This window comes from Penaeus japonicus, unplaced genomic scaffold, assembly GCF_977035675.1.
Source record: "Penaeus japonicus unplaced genomic scaffold, GWHDUDI00000001_assembly GWHDUDI00000032, whole genome shotgun sequence".
Taxonomy (NCBI): Eukaryota; Metazoa; Arthropoda; class Malacostraca; order Decapoda; family Penaeidae; genus Penaeus; species Penaeus japonicus.
Genome location: NW_028234434.1, coordinates 11,077,556 through 11,095,407, shown reverse-complemented (window position 1 = coordinate 11,095,407; position 17,852 = coordinate 11,077,556). Strand labels below are relative to the sequence as shown.

At 49.4% G+C, this 17,852-nt stretch overlaps 1 protein-coding gene across 8 annotated transcripts in view; it reads right to left on the bottom strand.

The window, feature by feature from the left end:
- The window catches only part of LOC122267707 (uncharacterized), a 314,608-nt gene that overhangs the window by 22,520 nt on the left and 274,236 nt on the right, over positions 1-17,852 (bottom strand). For 2 of the 8 annotated variants that reach the window (XM_043037827.2, XM_043037830.2), the window contains exon 1: positions 14,807-14,932. The exons of 2 other annotated variants lie outside the window; for them this stretch is intronic. The gene's annotated coding sequence lies outside the window, so the exon portion shown is untranslated. Of the gene's footprint in view, positions 1-13,080; positions 13,550-14,790; positions 14,985-17,852 lie in introns of those variants that run through there. 4 more of the 8 variants (XM_086556337.1, XM_086556338.1, XM_086556336.1 and 1 more) reach the window with 4 other exon arrangements.

Genomic DNA, 17,852 nt, shown 5'->3' with positions numbered 1-17,852 from the left:
AGAGTTACTGCTCCGTATTCCCAGGCTCAACGGCTGCCTATGGTTTCATGGATTCGAACAGGATAAACAACCCACTTTGACTTTCGATTGCGATTCTTGTCTGGCAAAATGTTGCGCCTTCATTCGTAAGTTGCATTTTTTTCCTGTGCATTGCCTTGGCCACCGGTCTAATGGGTTGTTTGTAATGAATGAGGTTGAGGTTTATTTAAATAGAGCTGGAAGAGGAGGAGGAGGAGGAGGAGGAGGAGGAGGAGGAGGAGGAGGAGGAGGAGGAGGAGGAGGAGGAGGAGGAGGAGGAGGAGGAGGAGGAGGGAGAAGAGAAGGGAGTCAGAAATGGCAATAATGACATACAGGTGTTAATGAATGAAGGATGGAAGAAAGAAAGGAAGGGGGGAAGGAAAGGAGGAGAGGAGGGAGGAGAGGCGAGGCAGGCGGAAGAAGGAATAGCAAAGCGAGAGAGAGAAAAAAAGAGGGAACAAAACCGGTCGACTCTAAGAAAGTACCCGGGGGTGACACTTGCGATGTGTTGCATTGCATGGTGATGTCTTCACTGACATCGTGGCCGCTTGTGTGACTCTGTTTCGCCTCTTGGACTCCTGTGAACCGATCGCCATACATCCCTCGTGAACCCCTTTGGCGTCCTTGTCTGTATGTCTGTCTGTCTATTTCTATTTCTATTTCTATTTCTATTTCTATTTCTATTTCTATTTCTCTCTCTCTCTCTCTCTCTCTCTCTCTCTCTCTCTCTCTCTCTCTCTCTCTCTCTCTCTCTCTCTCTCTCTCTCTCTCTCTCTCCTTCCCTCTCGCACACACACATATAACCTCAGCCTAAACACCTTCCACGACCTTTCAGAAGGCGGAACAACGTACTGGTCCTCGTGACGTCACCATTAACGTCACTCTACACCGGTTCTGGTTCTCCATCCCCTACTGGCGCTAACACCCTCTTTCTAGTTCTCACTCTTATGTGCCCCTACATAAACATAATTATACTTGTATATTAGTTATTGATAGTGAGCAAGTATATGTGTATGTAAGCATACACACAGAGATACAGAGATACACAGATACACACACAAAAGAATCCTCAGACAAATCATATACGAAACGGAGGCAAAACCGACACAAAATGAAGAAAAGGAAATACGCACCAACAGAAATTCTTCACACAGAGAGGCAGACGAGCACAAAGAAGCACTTCAAGACGGACATTCTTGCTTCAAATGCAAATAAAATGGAATTCCCCCTCCCCCTTCCCCCCTCCTATCAAGATGTAGTGGTAACATGATAAGGAGGACGACGAAGAAGATGAAGAGAGGAGGAGGAGGAGGTGGAGGAGGAAGAGAAGGAAGAGGAGGAGGAATAGAAGGAGGAAGAGAAGGAATAAGAGGAGGTAAAGGAGGAATGGGAGGAAGAGGAGGAAGAGGAGGAGTAGGAGGAGGAGGAAGAGGAGAAGGAGGGAAGTAGAGAGAATGTAATAAACGTGGTGGATGGAGGGTAGGAGAGGGAATAACAAAAAAAAAAATAAAAATAAAGAAAAAAAAAGAAGAAGAAAAGAGGTGGAAGGGGTGGACAATGACATGAATACGATCCTGATGCAAGAAAGACGAAGAGGAATAGAAAAAAAGGAAAATAAAAAAAGGAAGAAGCTGAAAATTCGGCGAAAGCGAAAACGTCAGTGCCAGTTGCAGGCGTTAATTATATCATAAAAGCAGTGCTAATTAAAAGAATGCTTTATCTGGTTACTCCTGCTACGAAGAGAAAATAAAGAGGAAATATACTTTAATTTCAGAGTCTTCCCCCCATCTCTCTCTCTCTCTCTCTCTCTCTCTCTCTCTCTCTCTCTCTCTCTCTCTCTCTCTCTCTCTCTCTCTCTCTCTCTCTCTCTCTCTCTCTCTCTCTCCCTCTCTCTCTCTCCGTTATTTCTTTTCTTCCCTCTCCTCCTTTCTCTTTTCCTCTTCCTATCTCGCTACTTCTCCCCTCCTTTGCCTTTCCTCTTCTCCCTCACTTTTTGTCTTTTCTCATCTTTCTCCCTTTCTTCCTCTCCCACACCCTTCCTCTTTCTCTCTCCTCTTCTCCCGCTCTTCCCCATCCTCCTTTCCCTCTCTTCCTCACTCCTCCTGTCTCTCTCTTCCTCTGTTCCTCTCCGCCCCCCACCCCCTCCCGACGCAACCTTAACGAACGCCCTGTCCGAGTAGGAGAGTCGGGACAACAGACAAGCCCCGCCCGGCCCACAGTGGCACCGAGAGGCACGATCTGAATGCGGACGTGGCTCTCCTCGCCGGCCGTCCAACTGCGCCCGTGACAAGGGAAGGGCCATGGCGTACGAGATCCTTTATAGAGGGAAGGGAGGGGGGGGGGCATAGGAACACGTAAACAAACCTATTCACATTACAATCGAACACGTAGACAAACACAATGACACAACTATAGACACGGTAGGTAGGTAGGTAAGTGTGTAGGTAGGTAGGTAGGTCGGTAAGTAGGTAGGTAGGTAGGTAGGTAGGTAGGTAGGTAGGTAGATAGATAGATAGATAGATAGATAGATAGATAGATAGGTAGATAGATACATACATAGATAGGTAGGTAGGTAGATAAGTAGATAGGGGGTATGAGAGATCGAGAAAGAGAAAGAGAAAGAGAAAGAGAGAGAATATATATAACAAAAACATTGTAACAAAAAGAGTAAAAGCAAGACAATAAGTGAAGAAATAAACAAAAACAGCGAAACACCAAGAGTAGCCGACCCCAACCGTCGGTCAGGTACGGCCTTCCAACAGTGAACTGCCAACCAAGGAGCCTAATGTTTAGAAAAAATTGTTTATAAGTAAGCCCCTCGGCATATTTGTTTGGGTCGGCGCGCTGTTTTTGTTGTGAAGCTCTCCCTCTCTCGCTCTCACTCCCTCCCTCCCTCTTTCCTCTCTCCCTCCCTCCCTCCTCTTCCTCTCTCCCTCCCTCCCTCCCTCTTCCCTCCTTCCTCTCCCCTCCCTCCCTCCCTCCCTCTTCCCTCCTTCCTCCCCCCTCCCTCCCTCCCTCCTTTCCTCGCTCTCTCTATCCCTCTAGTCTGTATAGCTCGTTCCTACAGCAGCAACTAGGCCCCTCTAATAGGCCTCGCTCCATCAAACTGTCCTTTGTCCTCCTCCTTGCAACAACAATGGTAGTCTAGCACCTTCAACCTTGCGTTTACTTGTGTAACCTTTGAACATCGCCGTGATCCTTTCAAGTCTTTCCAGCATTTATGTCTGCTCTTGTGTTGCCATTCCTTCCAACACTTCTGTCTGCTCACCCGTTGCAACTCCTTCCAACAGTCCCATTCCCTCACCCGTTGCAACTTTCAACACTCCTACCGGCTCTTCTGCGACCTCAGGTAAAACAGCCACGACCTGTCTGTGGGAGCATCTCTGTGAATCTGGCCGTAATGTGATGCGGCGGGTCGGTGGCTATGAGTGAGTCCCGTTAGCTTGGAATGAGTCGTCGGTACAATAACACTGCTCTGCTGCCAAGAGGAGAATCGTTGGGTTAAACCTAACCCAGATGCCGCCATGAATCTTGGAAGCTAAATCAACTGGACTTCGGATAAGATAACGAGGCCGGGAGTTAGGATGGTGTAAGAGCGAGAGAAAAATAGGCGAGTAAATAATAATAATAATAATAATAATAATAATAATAATAATAATAATAATAATAGACAAGAGAAACGACAATAGATTCTTAAACAAAAAAAAAATCATAATAAGTTGAGATAAAGCGAAGAAATGAACTGAGGTAGGGCATAGTCTGGGAAGAATGGCCTACCAGACGCAAGGATCCAACCACCAGCTGTGTGACGAATGTCTTAAATGAGGAAAAAATGAAGAAATAATAGCGAGCCCACACGCGAGAGGGCCCGTCTCCTATCCATTCTCCCCTCTCTTAAATTAAGAGAGAAAAAAAAACAGAAAAAGACAGGGAATATTTAAAGGATCACAGTCTCTCCGTCTGAGAATAAATACCAGCATTCCCAGGCATAAATACCGCTGTATACTTTACCAATCAAAACAGATAACTTTCGCAGTCTTCCCTCCTCCCCCTCGTTCCCCACTAGACGGCGATGTGTAGTCTCTTTGAAGCGGCCACAGCTGTTGTGCAACCCTTTCCTGTTGCCAGTCCTCCTGCACAATGCTACGCCGTCCCTTGCCGCGGCAGCTGCCCTGGCCTCTCAACGATACCCAATCCAAGTCGGCATATCTATGCAATCGAGAGCCTCTACGCTTATCGGTCTTCGCTACGCCATACAAACCACTTCAAGTCCCCACCTTCGTTTATGGTCATTGTATCACACAACGGAGAGGGGATGTACATTTCAAACTCTCTTTATATACCCTCTAAATTATGTCTAATATTCTTTTCGTTCTGCGGTGCTCCATCACCTCTCTCACCCGCGCCTCCCACTGTCAATAAACCGCTGCTTGCATACACCTGCTCGTCATGCACACTTCCTTATCAGACCTTCCTGTCTCGCGCAGCCACCTGTTACCTTCACATCCACTCCTTCAGCGCTTCATTTCCGACTGCCTACTCACCGCAGTCACACACCAGTCGCAGTCTGCGGCTACCTGCGCTAATTATTGCACCGGATCCAAAACCCGCGACGCATGGCGACCAAACGCAGCAGATATAAACACAAATACAACTCGCAGAGATTACACACGGATAAATACAGCACGTGGAAGAGCGGATCAAACCCATGCTAAAACAAAGTAACAGCAACGACCTCTATCAATCTCCGGTCCTAACCAAGACCAATGCACTAAATTTCCTCCCCCAAGTTCCAGTCCCCACTGTGACCTCGCCCTTCTCAATTTCTTCCCACGTAAACCACAACTACAAATACAGCATCGTTTACACACAGATACAATAAAACACGGAACGAAATGTAAAGCCATAACGTTTCGAATTTCCTGTTATTACAGTTCTTCGGCGCAAGAATGGAAATCAGAACTGAATTTGACATTCTTCGTCCTAAGAACTTTCATTTGAAACGGCACGACTTTTGATTTCGTTCTGAATGTGGCTGTGTTTTATCGTTTCTTCCCAAGTCCCACTCCAAGCGAACCACGACGCTGGCCACCTGCCTTCCCGCACCCAGGCGACGCCGAGGCATTAGAGGAGCACGCACACCCACGCTCTCACACTCGCCGAGTCCCAAGAATTAAGCTTACTAATTTCCTGCAGCGACTCACGCGTGACTCACCGGGATTCCCCGATTTACCTGTGTGTAGCAGCATAAAATAGAAAGGTTAGCTAAATGTAGAATGCGTATTTTGAGAAGGCGAGTAAAATTTACTTTGGTTATTTATAGAATCGAAGAGCTACTTGTACCCCAACACAGAAAGTTATGCTGCCGTTATAAATAAACGGACGGATTAAACACATTATTTACCGATCGGGGGGGAAAATAAACATCATTATTTACCAATCAATCACCAACACACGTCGAAAGGAGACGCGTGCATAAGAGCTCTCGAAACAAGATCCCTCCCACGAATCCACGAATCCATCATCCTCCGAGAGTCCTTGTGTAGGAGGACTAAGGACAGCCGCAGAACCGAGAGAGACCTGGTGGCGTTCAGGTTCAGTTCATCCCAAGGCTCGGCTCTGTCTCCGGTCGATTCGCTGGCATGTCTGACAGGTATTCAGCATAATTGCTATTTATTACCTCAGCCATAGACAGGAAAAGGACAGAGGAAGGAGGAAAGATCAGATCGATAGATAGATAAATAACAACATATACAGGCATATACTTTCCTCACCATCTTTGCAAACCACAGCATGCAATATTGACACAACAACAATATTTCGAATGGATACATATGGTTAGAATCCTTTGTTGTTCATTTCAGATTCAACAAGTGCAGCATACTTGGCAGGAAGCCATCAATATTACTGGCATACACATGCAGGATATCTATGAGAGAGATGGTTGAAGGAGAGAGAGGGTGGGAGCGTGAGAGGGAGGATACAGATAGACTGGCAGACAGCAGACAGAGTCAGTAGGAGAGAGAGAGGGAGGGGGGGGGGGGGAGAGAGGGAGGGGGGAGGGGGAGGGAGGGAGGGAGGGAGGGAGGGAGAGAGAGAGAGAGAGAGAGAGAGAGAGAGAGAGAGAGAGAGAGAGAGAGAGAGAGAGAGAGAGAGAGAGAGAGAGAGAGAGAGAGAGAGAGAGAGAGAGAGAGAGAGAGAGAGAATGCCAACAAAGTACAATAGCATAAAACGGTCATGGAAAGGAAGGGAGAATGGAGGGAAAGAGTTTAGCATAAATTGAGGCAGTGTTCGAAGAAGGGAGGAAGGGAGGGGAGGGAGGGAGGACGGTGGAACGATAGAGGGAGAGGGAGGGGAGGGAGGGAGGACGGTGGAAGGGTAGAGGGAAAGGGAGGGAGGGAGAGGGAGGGAGAGGGAGGGAGAGGGAGGGGAGGGAGGGGAAAGGGTAGTAGAATGGAAGAGCAAGAGAAAAGGAAGGGGGGGAAGGTGAGTAGTGGAAAGGGAGAGCGAGAGAGAGGGAATGGAGGGGGGAGGGGAGGCAGTGGAAGGGGAGAGCGAGAGAGAGAGGGAATGAAAGGGGGAGGGTTAGTGGAAGGGGGGAGCCAGCACATCATGTACATGGTAACAACAGCGATCCCGCCCAAGCCCCAAGGCCACCCCACCCATCCACCCATTAGCCTCATCCTTCGCCGTCCGCCACAAACGTCTTATCCTACTCCCCCCCCTTCCCCTCCCTCCCCTGTGCGTCCCCTCGTACCCTACCACAATGACGTAAGTGGGTAGTCCTGCAACTTCCGTGTCCACAGTTGTCTCCGCCGCGATTAAGGACAGGGCGACAGAAGGACATGTCATTCCCCACGCCACTCGCCCCCGCCGCGCCTCTCCTCTCAACGCCTCCTGTGTATCTCGTTGTGCTGTGATGTCGCCTTGATAATGACCATTTTTCTTTAAATCAGATTGATTCTATTTATCTGATATACAGATGGTTTATGATGATAAGATGGTCGTGATCAGCGATGGTGATGATGATGATGACGGTAAATATAAACGAATACCGTAATAGCAGATGGGGGTAAAATAGCAAAAAAAATCTTTCTATTATTTCCATTAACAAAAGCAACGCCCAACACAAGCACTTCCAATCACAGTCATGACATATTAGCACTAACAAGCACGATGACCAGCCATGTAGGAACAGCAAGCGATTGTCGTCATTCACCAGCAGAGACACCACCTTGCAGAACGTGAACCGAATAGGAGTGAGACCAATTACTTTGCTAAATTGTCCCTGCAAGTTAGTCTCCGAATGTCATTAAAATCCACAATTAGCGCTCTGTTGCCGATGGCCTCTCGGCGATAAGCAATCAAACTTGGCGTGACGTAAGGGCTGATCATTTCCAGTGTGGATGCCGCCCCCAATTATGCAATCGGATCTTGTTATCACTGCTTGTGTTTGTCTAGTTATTCATCTTATAATCACTCACCAAATACAAATTACAAACTCATGTATATTATCGTTCATCTGTACTATGAAAAGTTTGCAAATACGACCACAAGCGCAAAAAATGTTATTTCCTGTCTCCCTCCTTTACCGCTTTCCCCGCGACATAAAACCGACCCCAAAACCTCTCGTAATACCAGCTCCCTCGCCACCTCCATCACTCGCGGCTCGGCTCACGACGAGATATTTCGTCTACCAACTCCAGTCTTAAGTTTTAATTACCTGGCTCGCAAGCTCAGCGGAGGAGCAAGTTTGACTAACGGCTCCGTAATGTTGGCCCGTGTCCAACCAGCCGCCGGGAATAGGCCTATGTTGCCCTTGACGACCCGACTCGTTCAGACTTTTTCTTCCGTTCCCTTTTTTTCTTCTTTTTCTTCCTGCCTTTCGTTGGCCTCGTCTTCTATAACCCTCGTGGGATGTCTCTTAGAATCTTAACCTTCTGACATCACCAGCTGTGGACTCGCCCGACGTCCACAAGGGGACTGTAAGAAAATCGTACTCGTGACTTGCTGGATTTTAAGTACACCCCTCCTCTCCCACTCACTCCCTCACCCAACACTCTTTCCTTCTCCTTTGCCCTCTCCCTCTATCTTTCCCTCCCCCACCCACGCCATCCCCCACCCTTGTCCAAACCCCTATCCGACCTCCATCCCCCCTCCCCCTCCGAATGTTGACCGTGACAGAGGCTGCAGGCGCCGCCGACACAAACCGCACAGGCGCGCCGAGATTTGAGTAAAATCTCGAAAATGTGCGTGGGACGTCGGCGTCTGGATCATCGCCTTAAGTCCGACGGAGCCTCGAGGACCGGCGGGACGGGGCTTGGGGATAGGAGGGAAACGTCATGGGAGACACCAGCTTAGTGAAAGATAGGGTTGGGGAAGGAGAGGAGGGAACGGCGAGTGATGGAGGCGGATGGGGATGAGGATAGGGAGGGAGGGAGGGAAGGAGAGAGAGAGAGAGAGAGAGAGAGAGAGAGAGAGAGAGAGAGAGAGAGAGAGAGAGAGAGAGAGAGAGAGAGAGAGAGGAGAGAGAGAGAGAGAGAGAAGAAGAGAGAGAGAGAGAAAGAGAGGAAGAGAGAGAGAGAGAGAGAGAGAGAGAGAGAGAGAGAGGAGGAGATAGACAAGGGAGAAAGAGAGAGAGAGAGAGAGAGAAGAGAGAGAGAGAGAGAGAGAGAGAGAGAGAGAGAGGGGAGAGAGAGAGGAGAGAGAGAGAAGAGAGAGAGAGAGGAGAGAGAGAGAGAGAGAGAGAGAGAGAGGGAGAGAGAGGGAGAGAGAGAGAAGGGAGAAGAGAGAGAGAGGGAGGGAGAGGGAGGAGGGAGAGGAGAGGAGGGAAGAAGGGAAGGAGAGGGAGGGAGAAGGGAGAGAGAGAGAAAGGGAGAAGGAGAGAGGGAGAGAGGGAGAGAGGAGAGAGAGGGAGGGAGGAGGAGGGGGGAGAGAGGCAGGAGAGGAGAGAAGAGAGAGAGAGAGAGAGAGAGAGAGAGAGAGAGAGAGAGAGAGAGAGAGGGAGAGGGAGAGGGAGAGGGAGAGAGAAAGAGAGAGAAAGAGAGAGAAAGAGATTGAGACGCGACAGAAACGTCCTTGATACATCTCCTGCAGCAATGACGTTCTTGCAAAGTGTCCTGTTCGATTGGAGTTGCAACGAGCAATGTCCCAAGGCACCAGCACCTTCCTCTCAATCGCCTCTCCATAGCGGGAATTCCTCCACAATCTACAAGTGGTGGTGACTTGTACGAGAAGAATGTTAAGTAATGAAGTCCGGAGAAATATCACTGGTGGCTGATGTGGTGGAATGGTCGAATGCCTGGGAATAAAAGGTGTCAATGTTGAAGCACAACAGACCGGAAAAAATGAAGCATTCGATTAATATGCCAGCCAATTACAGCCGAATGAAATCAAAGCTGAACGGGTTCTGGCGATCGCAAAACGCTGCGCTAACTGTCTACTACTCGTGAATAACCATAATACCAATATGATGTATCACTGCATTGCAACAGAGACAATATCGACGTCGAGGCCAGGGACCCGTTCCATCACGAGAGGAAAGTTCGCCGTTGTTTGCTGTTATTGAGTTCCTCCCCTTCCCTCTCCCCTCTCCTTTATCCCCCAGTCCCTCCTCCCCCTCAATCATCTTCGCGTGGAGGCGAGCGCCCACTCGCCGTTCCGACCGTGTGGACTCGTTGTCACAACCGAGTGGGTCCGACGGGGAAATTTGTACGGTGCATGCAGGGCCGAGGGGGGGGGGGGATGTGGGATGAGAGGAGTTCAGGCGTTGTTTCGGTTACTGTGGCGGTGGGCGTCTGGGGAGGGTGGGTGGCCAGGTACTAAGGTGGGTGGACGTTCCCAAGGTCAAAACGCGCCTGCTTACTCACCACGCGGAGACCCTCTCGCTCCTTCCTACTCGCACGGGATCCGATGCGTAAATACGTCAATCTTTCGGCCGCGGGTGGCTAGAGCTTTAATGGGGACCAACACGAACGCCACAAAGAACCCCCGATGTAATATGGAGCCTCGCAACGCGTAGGAGTGCGGCGGCGATGAGAGGCGGAGGTGGGAGTGCGTTCGTTGCCTGGGGCGCCGAGCACTTGGGGCAGCCACCTCCGCCGCCGCCACCAACGCCACCGCACGGCCTTCGCTCGGCTTTTGTTTCGCCCGCCGATTCTATCTCTGCAACGGGGACCAGGACTGTACACTTGGCACTCGACCAGCTTCTTTTTTCTCAAGGAAAAAAGAAGTGAAGGAGCAAATGATCCCTGGCAAGCCACAATGACGCGCCGTAAACATTTCCGCGTCAGAAGTAGCATATACGTCATCGCTGTGTTCAAACTCAGCGCAGTCCGTGCGTCTTGTGCTGCTGCAGGAATGGCGAAGAGCCACTTGCTCATACATGCCTAAGCTATGAATCATATGCACAAACTCAACACTCATTCATAAATATATATATATATATATATATATATATATATATATATATATATATATATATATATATGTATGTATGTATATATGTGTGTGTGTGTGTGTGTGTAGGTGTGTGTGGGTGTGGGTGTGGGTGTGTGTGCGTGTGCGTGTGTGTGTGTGTACGTATGTAGAGAGAGAAAGAGAGGAGAGAGAGGTAGAGAGAGGTAGAGAGACTTTGACTTTGATGATTTTTTTGAGACAGGTAGAGAGAGGGAGAGGGGGGGAGGGGGGGGAGGGAGAGAGAGAGAGAGAGAGAGAGAGAGAGAGAGAGGGAGAGAGAGAGAGAGAGAGAGAGAGAGAGAGAGAGAGAGAGAGAGAGAGAGAGAGAGAGAGAGAGAGAGAGAGAGAGAGAGAAAGATTTTTGGTTGTGTGTGTGTGTGTGTGTGTGTGTGTGTGTGTGTGTGTGTGTGTGTGTGTGTGTGTGTGTGTGTGTGTGTGTGTGTGTGTGTGTGTGTGTGTGTGTGTGTGTGTGCGCGAGCGCGCGTATGTAGAGAGAGAAAGAGAGGAGAGAGAGAGGGAGAGAGAGGGAGGAGAGGAGAGGAGAGAGAGGGAGAGAGAGGGAGGAGGGAGGGAGGGAGGAGAGAGAGAGAGAGAGAGAGAGAGAGAGAGAGAGAGAGAGAGAGAGAGAGAGAGAGAGAGAGAGAGAGAGAGAGAGAGAGAGAGAGAGAGAGAGAGAGAGAGAGAGAGAGAGATGTATGTGTGTGTGTGTGTGTGTGTGTGTGTGTGTGTGTGTGTGTGTGTGTGTGTGTGTGTGTGTGTGTGTGTGTGTGTGTGTGTGTGTGTGTGAGCGCACGCGAGCGCTCACAAAAGCAAAGAGGAGAGACATGAGAGAAGAGAAGAACTGGGCGAGGGAAAAGGCAAAGCAAGAGAACGAAAGAGAAATACAAGACCCAAGTATTGGCTTGACAACATCTTGCGAAGTCACGCCAGCACTTGGGAAGCTGCCTTGCACAATCGCCGTACTATTAAAGTGGTGCAGAATCCGAGTGTTACATCAACACGTAACGCTAATGCAACATTCTCAACAAGGAAACCACTTCACTTCTCCAATAGGATAAATCTGAACTTGTGCATCGTTATCAAGGTCTATGTCATATATATCACAAAGAGTATGTTAAACCTGATAATTCTATAGAAAACACACACAGGAGGGACACGATACACAAGAGAAAAAGCTGATGGACCCAATGACGTCATGACAAGACGAGATCAAGCTGGGTGTGGAAAGACTCGAAAACATCAAACTCCTCCCAGATACGAGACAGGCCACCATAACGCACGATTTTTAAAAAGTAAACACTCAACCAACACAACTACTCGACCCGAACAATAACACACACTGTCTGCCGTGACCAAGTTCCCACACTGGGGACGTGAGGAGGAACTACCGTAATGCTGTCTGCCATTTAAGTGCCTTCCCTCGATGATCGATGGTGTCCACTTGCCATCCCACTGGCAACCTGGTCCTTTCAGTGCACTAGACACCATGGCCTCGTTCTAGAATATACGTCGAGGGTGCCTTCTTTCCTAACGCACTCTACCTCCCTTTCAAGTCGTTATTCTTATTTCTTTTCTTTTTTCCTTTTTCGAATGTTGGTTTGTTCTTTTAAGGTACTATCATTATTTTCATAGTCTTTCCGGTCTTGTCTTCCTTCAATGCTCATCTCGGAAAGGCTCCACATCTGTTTCAACTTCCAAGAGGTATCTTCTTATCTCCCCCCCCTCCACACCCCACCCCTCTTTCACATCATCACATCTCGGTTCGACATTTCCTTCACTAATCCCATCTTCCAATCATCTCTCGACTCGCAACCCCATCAGCGCCCATCACCTCCTCCGTCCCTCGGCCCAGTCCAACCAATCAAACGATAATACAAGATCAAATAGAAAGAAAAAAGAAAAAAAAAATCCCTCCGCCCTTCGCCCCTCGTCCCTAACCAATCCCTAGGGGAGGCTGAGCGGAAGAGCCCTTGACCCTTCACTTCTCCCGATTCCAGGCTCCGAAAAAGTGGCGTGTGTCGACATGGCTCTGGACGCCTCCCTCCGCACGCCTCGCTCGCAGGAGGACGGCGCTTCACTTGAGGCCACGGGGGAGCCAAACATGCAATCTCACATACATACATACATACATACATACATACATGCATACACACACACACAACACGAACACATGCACTTACGCATACACACTTACGCAAACCCGCATGTGTATATGTATGTGTAAGTGTGTATATGTAAATGTATATGTATATGTATATGTATATGTATGTATATATGTATTTGTGTATATATATATATATATATATATATATATATATATATATATATATTATGTGAGTATATATATGTGTGTATGTATATATATGTATGTGTATATATGTATATGTGTGTGTGTGTGTGTGTGTGTGTGTGTGTGTGTGTGTGTGTGTGTGTGTGTGTGTGTGTGTGTGTGTGTGTGTGTGTGTGTGTGTGCGCGTGCGCACGGGTACACAAAAACATACAAACAAACACGCGCTCGAACACTCGCAAACACAACAACAACACACACACTGGACGGATTCATCTTGAATACTTCTATAATGCAACATCCATATCCTTACTCACCATTGCAGGACCACATCAAGAAGCAGACTGGACGTGACATAATTGCAGAATAAAGCAGGTCAACATTACCAAAGGAAGGCGAAATTACATAATTTATCTCACTTTTTCAAACATTTTCTAGACCACACAAAAATTTAAAAAATACTGATGTTCTAAACTTCAGCACTTCACCATCACTTTTCGACTAACACTTGACTTCTTTGATTCCAAATGCATTTCGTTTCAAAACCGATCCTTCCGTATATCCCTTGTCTCAGTTACGACAAAAGGATTTACTACACATAAACATTTACACAATGCAGCAAGACAAGTAGATTAATCTGCACACGCTTGACGCCAAACAGACATGCATCAAAGCACAGAAAGCACATCACTCTGCCGGGGTTCGCGACACCGCAGTTCCCCGCAGACGCGAGACACACGGACACTGGGACAAGAAACGGCGACTGACGCAAGAGTCGACGCGCGCGCCACTAACACTGTCGGCGACGTCCCACCCTCAATGCTTAACTTTCACCCTATCACACATGCTCATGGCGTCCGCCTGGGATGAAGGGGGAACAGGAGGCGGCAGCGGCGGCGTCCTTCGGCCGGGTAACGCATCGCCTCCCTCAGGGACGCATCACCTTGGCCTGGCACTGGTCATTTCCCAGGCAAGCCCCGACAGCTAACGTCACTGCTGTTTCGCAGAATATTGCGCCAAGGGAATGTAGGCCCGATCTCGCACTTTCATTTGAATTATGCTTTCAACATCGTTTAGTGGAGATGGAGTTGTCATTCAGCAGAGGAAATTTCATAAAAGGAATTCTGCTTAAAAGGAAATCCCTCGGACAGGCGAAGCTATTGGGAGTACATTACAACACGGCAAAGGGACGCCAAAGGAATACAAAATAAAAGTAAATTTTCTTCGTCCAGCTTAAACTCCTTAAGAACTGAGACTATCAATTCTCCCTAAAGGTGGATGGAATGAAGACAATCTGACCGTAGCTTCAAGATGGAGAGATAACCTACATAGCTCAGCGGAGGATTATGCCAAATATCAACCGAACGGGCAAGAATAACACCAGGCAGATTGGGGTTCACATTAATCTATAAATGTCTTTTGTAAGGCCTTAAATGTCAATTTATCATGCAGGCAAGTGAGCTAGAACTTGTCCGAGAGTTCTTGCAGCACGCAGTCCCACAAGCGTTATGCTTTTTGTGCCCTCTCTGCAAGCAGCGTCCAAGCCCTTCCAGGCGGGCCTGACCGCTGCCCGCCCGGCCCTTCCCTACTGCCCACTCCAGCATCTGGTACGCACCGCCTCCACCTCCCTCCGTTGCTCGAGCCTCCGCTGCCCAACTTCGCCTGTGCCCTCCCTCCTACACCCTAGTGATGCTTCCTTGAACAGGCCTGGTGTTGCAACATCCTTGCCTAACCCAACGCACCAGGAGGCAATTCGGCTGCAGCTCGCCTCACAGATGGAAAGAAACTTGGCTGGAAAAGCCGCACAGAATTTGAACTCGGTTTTCGACGCAAGCATTTTCTCGAAGCTGTTTCATTCACTTTCTTTCTACTTCTTTCCTGTAGCGACCCAAGACACAGACTCGCACGACTATCGGCATGCACACAACTTCATGACCGAATTTCATTTCTTTTCTCCGCCGTAGGGTTCACTAAACACTAAGAGGATTCGACGATGACACTGCGCCAACTAAATTCTACTCCCATACACTCAGCACTACAGACACAGAATCCAGGGCGCGGGCGCTGGTGCGAGCGTGGACGGCCAGGTGAGCCACGTAGGGAGGAACACAAATCTGGCGCCTCTACCCGTGCGATCCTCCCAGTCCGGGCGCCGCTCCGCTACTGAATGACTCGGGAACTCGGGCCCAGGGTGGCGGGAGGGCGGCAGGGCGGCAGGGCGGGTGGCAGGCCAGGCTAGGCAGGCAGGCGCGAGGCAGCCTCATCACTGGGAGCGCCGCACCACCCTTCCAAAACCCCTACCCCCCCTAACTTCTCCACACTCTTCCTCTACCTTCTCACCTACGACGCACAAATAGAGCGAAATGCACTCTTTGTCCTTGATAATTACAGCTTAAAAGTCACCGCGTATACCTGATGCCCTGTCCCAGCCAGCCTGCCATCCCTAAAAATACATGGCAGCAGCTGAACCTACTAAAACAGGGGCACCAGCTGTTACACGCGCAAATCCTGTTTACACCTCAGATACTACGGCCTGGTCGGTCGCACGTGTCGCCGCCATGCACTGCAACAACTAAGGTGCAAGTGACGCAGTTACGGAAGGTGAAAGGGTGACTGAATGGTAATGCTAATGGCCCACGCTGAAAATCTGAAATTCGGTCTAAACGAAGAAATCGCCACCGTGTGAATGAGCGTAAAATTCATGACGTCATTAAGGATGCCAAGGTGGGCCGTTCATCAGGAGGAAGGTGTGGGAAGGAGAGTGTGAACGGCAACGCCCTCACGGAAACGGGCAGCACTGCCAGTTAAAATGGGCGTGAGCAGCAACTCGGCGACACAGGCGGCAGGTGGGGACAGATGACTGTCCGTGAGCATGATTAATGTGTGACCTGTGCAAACCCTGCCAAACAGATAGACCCCCCTCGACCGCTCCTGTAGGCCCTGGCTAGCCCGCGCTCTGCTCCATGACCTGCACTACGACGGGAGAACATGACCGGCCAGGCATAGCTATCTATCCTCGCGACGTGCCAATTACTCTCCTCCTTGACACAAGAATCATGCACATGCTGGTACTTGGTCGCGACGAGGAGTCCCCCTCCCCCCCTTCCTGACCTCGGCTGATTCGCATCCTGGACCACCATCACATTACTCCTTCATGACCCCCATCCTTCGTGATCCACGGCTATTGCACGCTCACCCAACCTACTTCCCTCCCGTCCTGTGCCATGCATGATCACAGCCTCTCCTCCTCCTATCATGCATGACTCCTAATGAGGATAACCCTATCCAAGATGAGTCTAGGATTCCCTTCTGGGGATGGAGGAGGTGGTGGCGTAAGTGGTCAGGAATGAATGGTGAAGATTAGTGATAATGGTTGATGTTGATGATGATGATGATGATGATGATGATGATGATGATGAGGATGATGATGGTGGTGACGGTGCTGATGATAATAAGATGGAGGAAGAAAAGGAGGAGGAATGGAAGAGGGTTGAGGGTAGGGCGAGAGGAAATAGATGGCTGGTGACGAGGAAGAGGCGGGGTAGGAGAAAGAGGCGACGGAGGCGGTGCCCCGCGAGGAGGGCGCGGAGACAGCCTGGGTCCGGGGTATACAACCTGGCCAGCTCAGGTGGGATGCTGGAGGTGGCCGCCGCTCCCACCATACCGGTTTGCCGTCACCGGGAAGTGCACGTAACGGCTCCCAGGTGGACAGTGTGCGAGTACCTGTACTTGGACATGTTACACCTGCTGCGCCATCTGTCTAGCAGCAGCGGTGGCAGCAAGAGGGGCTGGCGGCGGGAAGGGAGAAGGTATGTAGGGCATGTTCGTTAAGAAGGTATACCCATCTGGGTATACTTAATGGGGGGTAATGAAGGTATGGCGAGCCTGCAGCAGACCAGGCAGGCTCCGTGGACCCTGACCTTGGTTCATAATGATCGCCATTCTTTATATTTGATTCACACGGCCCTCCTTCGAGTCTCGTACTCCTCTCACTTCCTCGTCCGAGCCCGCTCTTTCGCCGTGCTTTCACCTCGAAGTCTCGAAGCACCACTCCCAGCCTATGCGAGCACCCTCCTTCCCTTCCTTTCCTTCTTCGCCACTCCCCTCGCCGCGGCTGAACTTAATCCTTGCGCCGATCCTAACCTCACCTCCTTGCTTCCTCACGACCCGACCCTCTGGAAATAGCTAATTTCCCGAATTTCGACTCGTTATATAGGGCTATTCACGCGGCCTGGACTTATGGTTTATTTGGCTTTGCTTTTGCTTATCTTTTCTTATCTATATTTACCAATGGTCTTCGCTTGCTTTGCTTAGCTTTTCTAGTTTTTAGTTACTGATTTTCTCAATTGCTCTGCTTACCCTTTTTTATATTTACCTACCGATCTCCTTCACTCACTTTGCTTATTTTTTTATTTTCCTTCAGTTTCTTTTCGCTTTCCTATGGCTTTATCTCCGAGCTTTCTGTGACTCCACGTGCGCGTCAGCCACCTGTGTACACGGACACAAAAAAAGTAATTCAATAATTGGGTTGTTGTTTACAGCAGCGAACAAGTGCAGCCGAGTGAGAAAACCCCCGAACCAAGAGATTCTATTCAGGTTTTCTGCTTTTCCCCGAACTCGCATTTCACTTCACTCCACTTCACTTCACTTTCGACAAGGCCTTCTCTGTGAAGACATGAATGCCGATCATGTTTACCGATGCGACGCCATGACCCCACGTGACTAGCCATCGCCGAGTTGCCACGTCCGGCACTATCTCAGGTAAGCTGGACATGATGTCGCCTCTCTCGCCTGCAATACTTCATACGGCATATTAATGTCCTATAGGAGCATGAGGAGGGGGGGAGGTAGGGAAGGAAGGAAGGAAGGAAGGAAGGAAGGAAGGAAAGGAAGGAGGAGGATAAGAACGAAGGGAAGAAGGAAGGTGGCAGTGAGGGTAGGATTATACTGCAGCTTAAAGTCCTATAAGAGTATGACAGATGTGGAAGGGAGGGAGAAGGGAGGTGGAATGGGGAAGGTAGGATGGGGGATAGGAGAAGAGGGGGGAGGGAGGGTTAGAAGGAAGGAAGGAAGGAAGGAAGGAAGGACG